Raw genomic sequence first — 12,159 nt, 5'->3', positions numbered from 1 at the left:
ATCCTAAAATTTATTTTGTATGCAGAATACAGGAATGATTGGGATTTCTTTACTGCTACCTTACTGACCCCAAACTTGTGCAAACCTGTTTATTTTAGATTCCTAAACCCTGGGAAACAGAGCTTCAATTACAACCACATATAGGCCTCCTCCTAATAAATCCCATTCTGAGGGTTTTTTCCTAAATGGATCTTAACTTATTTACCTTTTTTTATATATATATTTATTTATTTGGAGGGAGAGGAATACTATATGTATGAAATATAGAAATGTACTAGTCAAATGATCAATGACTTTTTTTTTTAGCCTACCATCCTTTCAGGATTTTACATCCTTAAAAATAATCAAAATGCTTCCCCTTACACGTATCAAGAAGCAAGAGAATTTTAGGGTAACTCTGGAAACAACAGGAGGCTTTTCACTCTCAAGTTAAAACAAAAGAAAAACAACAAGCAGCTCAACATGCACAACAAAGTAACTGCTTATATAAGCAATAAAGAGTCAATACCTTAGCAGCAAACAGCAAGCTTGTTTCAGCAAGAAATGCTTTCAAAATAGACTATTACAGAACATGACAACTTCTCAGGCCAGGGAAACTACATTCTAACTGCTGCTCCTTGAGCTCTGAAGCACCTTGTCATTATGCACTGGAATAGCAGTATAGAGACTTTAGACTACCTACCAATAACCTTACGGGTACTAGAATGGGGATGCTCACTGAAGGATAAAGGCAGGACACTGCTCCTCACACCTGTATTTCTTTTTGCAGGATGAATTTAACAGCAACGCTGTATTCAATCTAGCAGGGTTTGAAGTGAACATTACGTAGATTTTGGCCTAGGCATAGCAGCACCAGCCACTTGACTTAAAGAAGAAAATCCCACTCCCCAGATTCTTAAGAAATACTCAGAGCTTCCAGCCGGAAAGCTGTTGAACACTATCTGCCTTTTTTTCAGTCTAAAAAAACCAGAAGGGAAATCAGTAAGGAACCTACCTTCATGTGAACAGAGGTAATAAAGAACACAGGACTAATTATTGCCATTGGCCAGCTAGGGTAGAACAAGAAGTTTACTTGCCTACAGTGTTGCTGCACTCTGAACGAAAAGCTTTGCAGGGTTTCATATTTGTCACAGATTCCTGTGCTTAGTTTACACGTTAAAAAGTGGGCTAGGTTTCCCTCTCCACCCCTTATTTACTCAGTTACATAGACCCAGCTTTGTATTACCAACCCTAATGACATTCTGTCCAATCTGAGCATTAGAAATAAACACAGATAACATAACAGGTCTGAACCTGTATCCTGCCTAAGCTTTTGTACTAACACACCCAATTTCAAGGAAAAGCCAACTGGACAAAACTACACAATATGGCCCTCTTTTTGCCCCATTCTGCTTTTTGTTACACCTGAGCAATTCCATTTTAACCAAGGAAGTAACATGCATATAATGGAAGACATAATTTCGCCCGAAGGTCCTCAAGTACCAAGAGGCTTAACAGTGTGCTGAGCTTTAACCACATGGTTAAATACTTTGCTGAGCTAAGACTTTATTTAATGGGTCTGTTGAAGATATACCAACCACTAGACTCCAGTGAAATGAGGTGTATAATTCAAGTAGTTTAAACGTTCAAGTATGTGGACTTGCATTTACTGCAAAACATAAAGGTGCACCTGAAATAAATTCTGTAAACAAAATATGCAAAGCTGACCACAGAGTTCTCAAGGTCTTTGCAGAAATACCCCTGAAATATATATATGATTTTACCATTTAAAAACAAGACAGCTTTAGAGTAACATAGTTTTGTTGTAAGAATATCCTGTGCCTTCCCGGTATAAATGAGATTCAAAACCAACACTACAGCTGAATTTAACATTCGGCAACTTCTGCTTACATCTTTGCACTCTGTGTTAGCATGCTGGAATAAAGATATTGTACACTCTCAAAACACAGTAACACATCATCCTTACTATAAATATCTGACAGAGGGAAATTGCTCGAAGAAGATGTCAAATTCTACAAAGACTCCATTTCACTAGTCACTAAATTGGAAACCATATTCTGCTGTACCAAAGCAGGAAAAACCTCGAGAGCCAGAAAGCAAACATAACTTCTTGTGGAGGCACAGTTGCTCCTTATGCATGGTCCATCACTGCTATTCAAGACCCAGATTGGCCAAGACTCCCAAGTACATACTGTAACTAAAGATAATACCCACCTCACACATTTACAGGTAGGAATATAACCAAACATCCTCCTGAAACATAGCCTAAGTGCTTGGAGACTGCTTAGCTGACAGCTCATTTGCAAAATACAGTTGATTCACCACCACAGAAAAAAGCTCATACATTTCTAGTATGCAAGATTTCAATTTTTCATGCAAAAAGAACATTGACTACAGCAGGCAGTCATGAAACCTATCACATCTCACTAAACAACCTCATTCTACTATCTCATCATCTCATTAAATCTCAGACGATTATTAATTATTTATTCAATTATCATTCATTATTATTTCAGGGGGTACTCAGGCTTTAGCAATAGATCAAGGAGAATTTTAAGCTCACAGCATTAGGATTTTTTTCATTTGTCTTGAGCAAAATAATTATGGAAAGAAATCTCTTTATTTGACACCAAATGTTTCTTTAAGATAAAAAAAAAAAGGAATTTCAGAACTATGTAGCTCTTCCTATCTTTAATTCTGAATAGGAATTAAGCCCCTGAAAAAATGCACTAACATAATGAAAAACAAATAGTTTGTTCGGTGTCTGTAACAGTATACTACAACCACTTTTATGTTGGGTGCCATGGTATTTGCATAACAGTCAATGAGTACTACTTCTCCCCAAACCTAGGAAAAATATTGTGCATGTTACTCATTAACATCAAGTGTCTCCCATGTCTCTTTCAGTATCAGCATACAGATCTGCACATTCAGGCTCCCAGGAGCAGCTATACTAAAAATGCATTACAGCATTACTAGGTGACAGTAATAAAAAGGAGGCACTAATACTATACAGTATGTTCATAGTAAAAATTTGCACATGTGCAAATTCACATAATTCTAACTTATTTTGCTCCGCATTTGCTACTTCAAGTACCTTTCTGGGACTCAGGACTTCTAGAACACACATGCAATGTGTACTTTAATAGGAGTCCAGCCACTCGGGCGAATTTCGTCCTGACTCATGCTCTGTTTAGTCTGGTTCTCACTTTCTTCCCTGGAACCTTAATGAATGGATTTCCCACTCCATCCAAGGACACTCATTATTACAGTTGATGAGTTAGTCGTGCTTCACTCCACACAACTAGTTTGCTCCTTTCTTGCAGGCATCTTAATTCCTAATTTCCAGCAGGCTAGTCCAAATGAAAATCACTATCAGTATGGTTAGCATTTGGAGTTTTAGTATTGATTTATGCCTTGGGTGAAGAGGTTAATTAAATGTGAATTTTAAGCTGACAACATGATTAGGGTAGTGAGGAAACCTGAATTCATGAATACTTCCAGAGCTGTTAAAACCATTTAACATGAACAACGACTGGAAACACCCTGCCTGTTACTGGCAACTGGATTAATGTGATTCTGAAGAATTTAAGAGAAATAATGGGTGGTCTCATTTATTCTACTCCAGCTGGGTTTTTTGTTTTGTGTTTATATTGACATTAGCACTGAATTTAATTCTTTATGTAAACTGCTCGTGTAAATTCTACTTTTGTTTCTTGCCTTTCCCTCCTTTTTCCATTTCAACAACTAATCTCAGAACTGTATGAACTACTGGCTATACAAACCTTGAACAAGCTACTGAATCACCTTAACTGGAAGACTTTGAAAGATCCTGGCCATGGCTCCTATGGTCAGCAAAGCCACAGGAACTGTATTTACCCATTTATTAGGAATTCCGCTAAGATGTTCTACCTCCACTTCCACGGTACAACCACCAGTAGAAATTCCACTGCTTTAAACTAAAGTCTGTGCTCTTGGGTTCAAACACAACAGGAAATTACTTTTTTTTATTATTATTTTTTTAAGCTCATGTACTCTTTCCTTTCCTAGGTCTATTCTGTTGTCTTGTTGCATCTTTACAGGAAACATACAAGAGTTTGCTTTTATGCAAGCAAGGAGAAAATTCTATTTAACCTGAAACACTACTCCTATAAGGAAGCAGTAAGCTGAAAAATACCTAGAGGTGGCAGAGGAATGAAACGTATAAAGCAGCAACACTTCTTGTAAGAGACATATACCCTGACATAGTAAGATTCAGCACTGGAACCCAAGTAAGATTCCAACCACAGAAATAAGTGAAGAACAGGGGGGAAAAAATAGCAGTTCAATTGCTGTTACTGCTCTGTTACCTCCTGCCATACAGACTTTTCAGTCAGTTGACCAGCTCAGTAAAACAGCAACAGCACCAAGCTCTGCTTTGGCAAAGAGAAGGATTCCTTCCAGACCAAATCGGACTAGCTCTCATTTCACTTGGATTTCTCAACACTACCCTACAGTTTGCAACACAGGGGCACTTACAGTTAGTTAGGAAAACAATCACACTTAACACCATTCACTCTGCACATCCCACAGCAAATGACCACCTTGCAATGAAAATGCTCCATCTCCCGCTATTTGTTTAAGCCTGTCCTTGTCTTTTCCTCTCCATCTGTCATAGCAGACCATTACTAATAACAAAGGGCAAAGAAAAGGCCAAAACAGGTTATTTATGCAGTACATTGCCTCAACTAATGGACAGAAAAATGTGCTCAATTGCCATTTCTTTTCCTCCCCACCTCATATGAAACCATAGGCTTGTGGAACTTCTTTTATTAGTGCTATATCTGCAAATCTCTTTGGAACATTGCACGACAGCAATCTCCAATGAAGTGTTACATTCAGTCTTTGCCCTTGGCATACTGTGCGTGTCTTGATAGAAAGACAGAGATCATGCCTGAACCACTTTCAAATTTGTAAGAGGCTGTTGATATTTGCTTTCTCGTGACTGATGAGGGAAAAACCATTACTCTTTTTTTTTTTTTTTTCTTCAATTTCCTGTCCTCTCACATCAGGGCTGCTTATCTATTATTTTAATGGTTAAACTGAGAAAGATTAACCAGTGAACTGTCAGCGTCTGATTAACTACCAAAAAAATGAATACTTGCTTTGATTACGAGTAAAATCAGAGGCAACACAAACAGCACCAGCATGGACAGATGTAAGAAAGCTTGAGCCCTTCTGCCCATTTTCCAAAATGGTGATATAGATCCTTTAGTGCAGTGCTGTGTCCAACCTAACAGAATCTTGGCAAAAAACCAAACACAACAAAAGAAAGAAGAGGCACAAAAACCACCAGATCAAAACAACGCCTAACTCGTTTTTTGTCTGATCTTGTAATTTTCCAGTTTTATGTCCACCCAGGTGTGCTCATTGCCACACAATACCAGATACCAGAATTCCTTCCAAATCAATTGCCCAAGATCCCAAAAGCAGTTTACCAGATACATCAGTACGCAGCGCTACCGCAGCTGGACTGCTGAACCAACGTACATTTACAGCTTGTTCAAGGATCCCGCATATCACCATGGCAATGGTTCCCAATCTTACACACTCAATATAAAAGCCTTCTAATGTCTTTAGTCAGTAGCTGGAAAGGACAAAACATTAACTGAGTACGACATGACAGAGTAGATCATGAAGCAACTTCATTTTGGCAGCAGGAAAGAAGTTCCTTTCCATTCAAGTGGACATACGAGATTGGTACGCAATTTTGTATCTATGAACACATATAGAAAAGTTCTGGATTTGAGACACTGAACAACTGGAGGAAAAGGAAAAGGTACGGTGATGTTAAGCAGCAGTACTTTACCATGAATCATCCGGATATTTTTTTTGTCAGAAGCAAATAGCTTTTCTCATTCTGTAACAACCAAAGAAGCAATAAATATTATGGTTTCAAAAAAATGTAACATTATTACTGACCTGTGCAACATAAGTGAGATAAATATCAAGCCCATCGTATTTCACCAAACCTTAGTTTATTCTTCATTGCTCAACAGATTATTTTGGAGCAACTACACCACTCTTCACTGAGAGAGCAGGGGTAACACAGGGAAACAGAGAGCGAGTGCAAAAACACCAGGAAACACTTTTTTTACTGTGCGGGTGCACAAGCACTGGCACAGGTTGCCCAGAGATGATGTGGAGTCTCCATCCTCAGAAATATGCAAAAGCACAAAAGCCATCTGGACACGGTCACGAGCAGTTGGCTCGAGGTGTCCCTGCCCGAGCAGGGGATTGGAAAAGGTGACTTACAGGGGTCCCTTCCAACCTCAACCATTCTGTGATTCTGTACACACGAACGTGCATGTGTACATAGGCACATGTAGACTGTATATATATGAATATTAAAACGCACATACACACACATACACCACCACTCCCCAAGAACTCCAAAATAAATAACCTGTGCATTGGCATTAATCCTGTTGCAACCGGAGCAACTACACCGTAATTTTATGCCACAACAGTGCACGGAGATACAGTTCTCCGCCCTAATTATACATTTGCTGCTTCTGTAATTTTGTGTAAATACAGTAAGATAGCAGCTGTCTTGAGCTTATTTCTACTAGAATACTTTTTACAGTCCTCTGATATTTAATTCCACACCACACATTTCTTCTACAAATTAAGTGTCTTATTTAATTCAAAATCCTACTTCCTTCACATGGCTGAAATTTGCAAACAATAGTTATTGTTTTCTCTCCTGCTCGTTTTTAGGGATGGTTATATTATTTGTTGTGAGCAATTTATCTGCCCCATTTAGCCCTTCTTTTCCCCCCTCACTCTACAGAATAAATGAGGTTTGATTTTATTAATTTGCTTTTCACCCACAATTATTTCATGAACATCATATTAAAACATTACGTGCCAAGTGATCTTCAACTTTTCTTAGTTCTTTTACATAATGTTTTATCTGAGTCTGTTCATTATTTCTCAGTTATTTCCTGGAGTAACCACTTAACTTGCAAACTAGGTGGGTTTTTCTCCTATTACCTGATGAAATAATTCTGGGCTTTAAAATCACTTTTTTTTTGTCCAAAAAAATTCTTGAATATACGCAATCATGTTATTTCATGAATAATAGATTAAAACTTTGCAGAATACTTGAAAAATAAATCCTGGAAATACACAAACTTATTAGTGTGTTTTTTCCTTCTGTCCACGGTCTGTGTGGAAAAAGTTCTCACTGAAATATGAAGAAAATAAAAGAATTGCAAATAAGGGAAATGTGTCTACAATGAATTACATCTAGGATAAAAAAAAAACCAAACCAAAACCGGCCTTTGCTAAGGCTGTAAGCACAGTAACTGCCACAGTATTCTTTGAAGTTCACATTGATCTTAAGTTCCCGGTCTGGGTACGCAGCTTTTATGCTCAGAACATACATACTCCAAATTTGAAAAACTCATGTTTGTTACCAGCTTTCCTCTCCTTCCCTCTATTAAAATATTGATCCTTTACAGCTCATCCATGAGCTTTGTATGCTTTCACATTAAAAGTGAAACAGATTGGATTCTGACTTGCATAAGAGGAAATGAGAGCAAGTAAGATCACTCTCGCTACAGCTTAGTGTACATACAAGTCTTGTATCAAATTTAACTGTAATATCAAACCACACCAATTAAACTGGCATAAAATGTTAGGAGGATGTCCTTAGTTCAGCCTAGGACAGGCACATATCAGCCTAACTTTGTTTTATTAGGGATTAACTTTCTACACCACTTTAAAAATATGTAAAGAGAAAGGTAAGTTATATGGTTCAACGTTCCTGGAAAACAAGACTCGAGAGCTGACAGCCCTAACATGAAATAGAAGAGACTTTAATTATTTCAAATTAAGGAAAACTCATTTACACAATAACTTATTATGCTTCAGCTTTTCCTGTCAAGCTGGAGACCTCTGCACTAATGTGCTATTTCTATTTAATCTTTTCAAGCAAACAAAATTGTTTATCTTTGCTGAGCCAGATCAGTTCAAACCTATACAAAAGCTGTTCTGAAAATCACGTTCCCTCTGCTTCCAGCCTCAGTTGCTTCACAGAAGCTGCCTGACTCTATCCCAACGGATTCACAAATGTCACCTAAACCTGCAGAGCGCTGACCTTTAAAGTACTCTGCTAAACTGTGCAACACATGGCAGTCTGAATAACTGAGATCGTTGATTTGAGTACGAGGTTAAGTAGAAAACCACGCAATTTTCTTTCTTAGTTTGCATATGCATGTCAATTTGTGTGTTAGTAAGTGATGGTCATCATGAGTGTACCAAAATTTTTTTCAGCATCCCAAACAAACTTTTGTTCACATCTCATGTACAAAAAATTTCCCAGTGCAGAAACCTCTATGTTAGGCTCAGCAAAAGGGGAAAAAAAAAAAAATACACATATAGCAGAGGATAAACCGCTATTCCAAAGCACATACAATTTAAATAGAAGATGAGACAAGAAGTGGTGCATCATGGTGATGCTTTAGGGCAACACTAAAATAGCAGAGACGAAAGAAAGAGCAGGTCTCAGATGCTTGAGGAATGGGGTCCAACTTTCAAAAAAATTTTTTTTAAATATTCTACTTCCAACTCTGCCATTGATCTGTAATGGGACCCTATGCAACACACTATGTGCCTCATTTTGTACTGTCTTGTCTATTTAGACTATAACCTCTTCAGGGTAGGAGTCATTTCTCAGAGAGTGTAGTTCAGCACTATCTGACACTGTGAAAAGAGAGAATATATCTAAGCAGTTCATTTATCAAAAAAAAAAAAAACCAAACCAAAATCTCAAAGTTCCAGGTATATTTTCCGTGTTACGAATGCTGTAGAAAACGTGGTTTTCTCTGTGTCTCCAACATCCATTGAGCTTGTATACTAGTGTGTTAATGTGTTTTTTAGGTTTTCTGGGTGTCTTGGTGGTTTGGGGTTTGTTTGTTTTGTTGTTTTTTTTTTTTTTTTTTTTAAGAAATTAATTTTGTAGTTAATTCTAACTCCTTTAATTCCTTTACACTTTTAACACATTATTTAAGATAACCCCTTACTATATTTTCTGCAGTCAAGATTTAAACAAAACAAAAAACTGAATTAGATATCAAAACACCAACTGTTAATATAACATGAATAGATGACCAGATTGCTCTTGTGACAGAAGCGGTCACAAGTTGTCTACAAGGGTAACAACTTATCATATGTTTTTAGTTTTTTCGTTCTTTACATTATGCTAGTAACAGTGGGGGAAGTTTCCATCAGCTTCTGGGTCGAAAACAAGAAATGGAGTCCATCTGGGTAGGAATTCATTACAAGTCTGATAATGACAGCGTCATATGGATGAGTTCACTGCGTGTAATGGAGGGCATTCTAAAAACATTGGGAACCATAAACACACATCTGAGAAGAAATATAACACTCCTAACTAGACAAATTAACAAAAACAGAATAGTAAGATGAGGCTCACTCACATTTCCTTGGTGTGTACAAACTCAAAAGGAAGGAAATACAGTGAAAGAATTTTTGAGGAATTGTTTGTGAGGTGTTTCTTCAGCTGGGTCTGTCCTCAAATACTACCACTTTTTGTCCCCAATTACAATAATAAATTAACATCCTAGATAATTTCACTCCAGGAAAGAATGTAATTGGAAACTGATGAACTGCTACAAGTGTAATTTGACCCATAAGACTCAATGAGAATAATTAGGAAGTAGGTGATGACCCATAAGCCAGATGTTTAAGCACGTTCAGATATCTCACGTCTGACAAAATGAGGAACAATCTGTTTGTATATATCTGATCCCATTTCCATATAGATTTCTTAGTTCTTTCCCTGAAACACTGGGTGCTAGCATAGACCTGGGCTTACAGCCTGCACAGACCTCTGCAGTGTCAATTCCACAGCCTCTGCTGTAGCTCTGCTATCTGATGCCAATGTTGCATTTTGCTCAAGGTAAGATTTATATGTTACTTCTGTTGAAAGTAGAAGAACAATAAGAACAGTTTTCAGATGTCCTCCATGTTAGCAGCAACACACAGAGTAGGAATACTAACCATGACCGGCAAACTTAAGAGGTTTAATTTCCCAGAATATTTATTTATTCAGCTGACTATCATAAAATGCCCGTCACCTTGACAACAAGGCATTTATTTACAAGCCTGGAAGCACAGAATGCCATAAAGATACCTATACAGAATGCAACACTATGGGAAATGGCTATCATTGCTTTTTGAAAAGTAACTCCAGAAGAGTAGCATGAGGGGGGAGGCCCAGGAGGACAGAACACCACACAGGAGAGGGATTCTGTTGCAGCATATTGCTTCCTATCATAATAGACATTTGTTTATGGATATTTCTGAGAGTTGGTAACCATCTGTATTTAATTAGGAATCAACTTCTCAATTACCTGCTAAATGCCATTGCGTCCAAGAGATGTAAGCAGCACATATAGATGAAGAATATTAACTCTGATTACCTCTGGAGGATGAGGTAAACCAGTGCAAAATTAAAACTAGTGCTCTGTGGAGCACAACTGGTGATTCAGGATCGGAGAGAGATGCTCTGCAGACTCTGTTCAGGACAATGCACATGGTACTATTTGTTCCTCTGGGCACCAAATTTAAACCTACCTATATCCAATCTAAAAAAAGAGTCCAAGAAAACCTATAGCTCCATTAACCCAGAGCAGCTTACTACCACACATCCACAAAGTTAGGTTTTTTTAAAAGGCACTACAGACAAGGCACCAAAAAATCAACAACCTACATTTGAAAACAAAGAAATGCAGGTTCTCTTTCCAATGACATTTTAATTGTTCTAAAATGAGAATTATTTTTCTAAAATGAGAGCAAGATTCAAATGGCATCTAAACCCTGAAGATCTTAAAGGGGTTTTTGTGTGTGAAGTTAGTGTACATTCACACATACAGGAAGATTTTTTTTTTAATCTGATATAACGAAGCAATCACAACCTGACTCTGCTCCAGACTTACCTCTAGTACAAACAAGAAATCAAATCCACTAAATCTACAAGTCCAGCTGTCAATCCCCTACACATCAGAACGAGAAGCTGTTCAGCATGTTATCGCACACATCCTTCCAGAAAATGAAGGGGCTGCTCCTCACAGGTCTGTCAGTCATCTAGTCTGACAAAGTAGTTTCAAACTTGTCTTGCGTCATTTATTAGTCAGCATGAATCAAAACACTGTCCTAGGCATCTACCGCCCTTGGGGTTCTTCAGCACTACAGACAAGTTGATGCATTATAACAAATATAAGGAGGACAAGGGACTAAACCTCCAATTCCTCTTCCACAATTGCATACAGCGGAGGCAGGTCCAGGAGCCTCTCCTCCACACCACTGAATCTCCGAGCTGTATGAAACCAGTATAGTAACAGTACTTACTAAATGATAACATGCAAAAATATCCAAACCACCTAAGCAACATCCCACACAGCAAAAGTGTTAAAGACTAGTAATTTGATTCACAGACATTAGCTGTGTATGAGCTATAGAAACATCTAGTTTTAAAATTGGCAACTCACAAGGCAGTTTTTGCAGGTTGTTACCCTCCCCTTCAGTAATAGGTTTTGTTCATCTCTCACATGCTGTATATAACAGAGCATGCCCTAAATTTAGAGCTGGTCAAAAAGGATCCCCTCCAGCAAACACATGAGTTTGTTTTTTGACCATTATTTTAGACTTGTGGAACATGGGTCAACAGCTTTATTCTTTTCCTTATTTAAAAAATATTCTTAAGAAAAACCCTAGTGAACACCTCAAACTATAACTATAAAATAAACATATCTTCAAAATAACCATCAAGATTAGCAAACAAACTCAGGGAACCTATTTCAGGAGTGTTTGGGTTTAACTTTTAAAAACAAATCTGCCCATATATTTTAAAGGTTGTGTCTTCAAGGTATCTGAGCCCATCTTAGTCATTAGTAAACAAGAATATCCTATGAGGAAGAAAACATTACTATCCCTTTACAGACAAAATGCATACAAACATCACAGAAGCACCTCAGGATTGTACACAGAGTTAAAGGCTGAGAGGAAAAAAAAAAAAAAAAATATCAATCAGGACCTCACAATACATTCTAGTTGCATCATCACCTCTTCCCTCCAGACAGGACAATCTTT

This window comes from Rissa tridactyla, chromosome 20 (genome assembly GCF_028500815.1).
Source record: "Rissa tridactyla isolate bRisTri1 chromosome 20, bRisTri1.patW.cur.20221130, whole genome shotgun sequence".
Lineage (NCBI taxonomy): Eukaryota > Metazoa > Chordata > Aves > Charadriiformes > Laridae > Rissa > Rissa tridactyla.
This window is presented reverse-complemented; position numbering follows the sequence as displayed.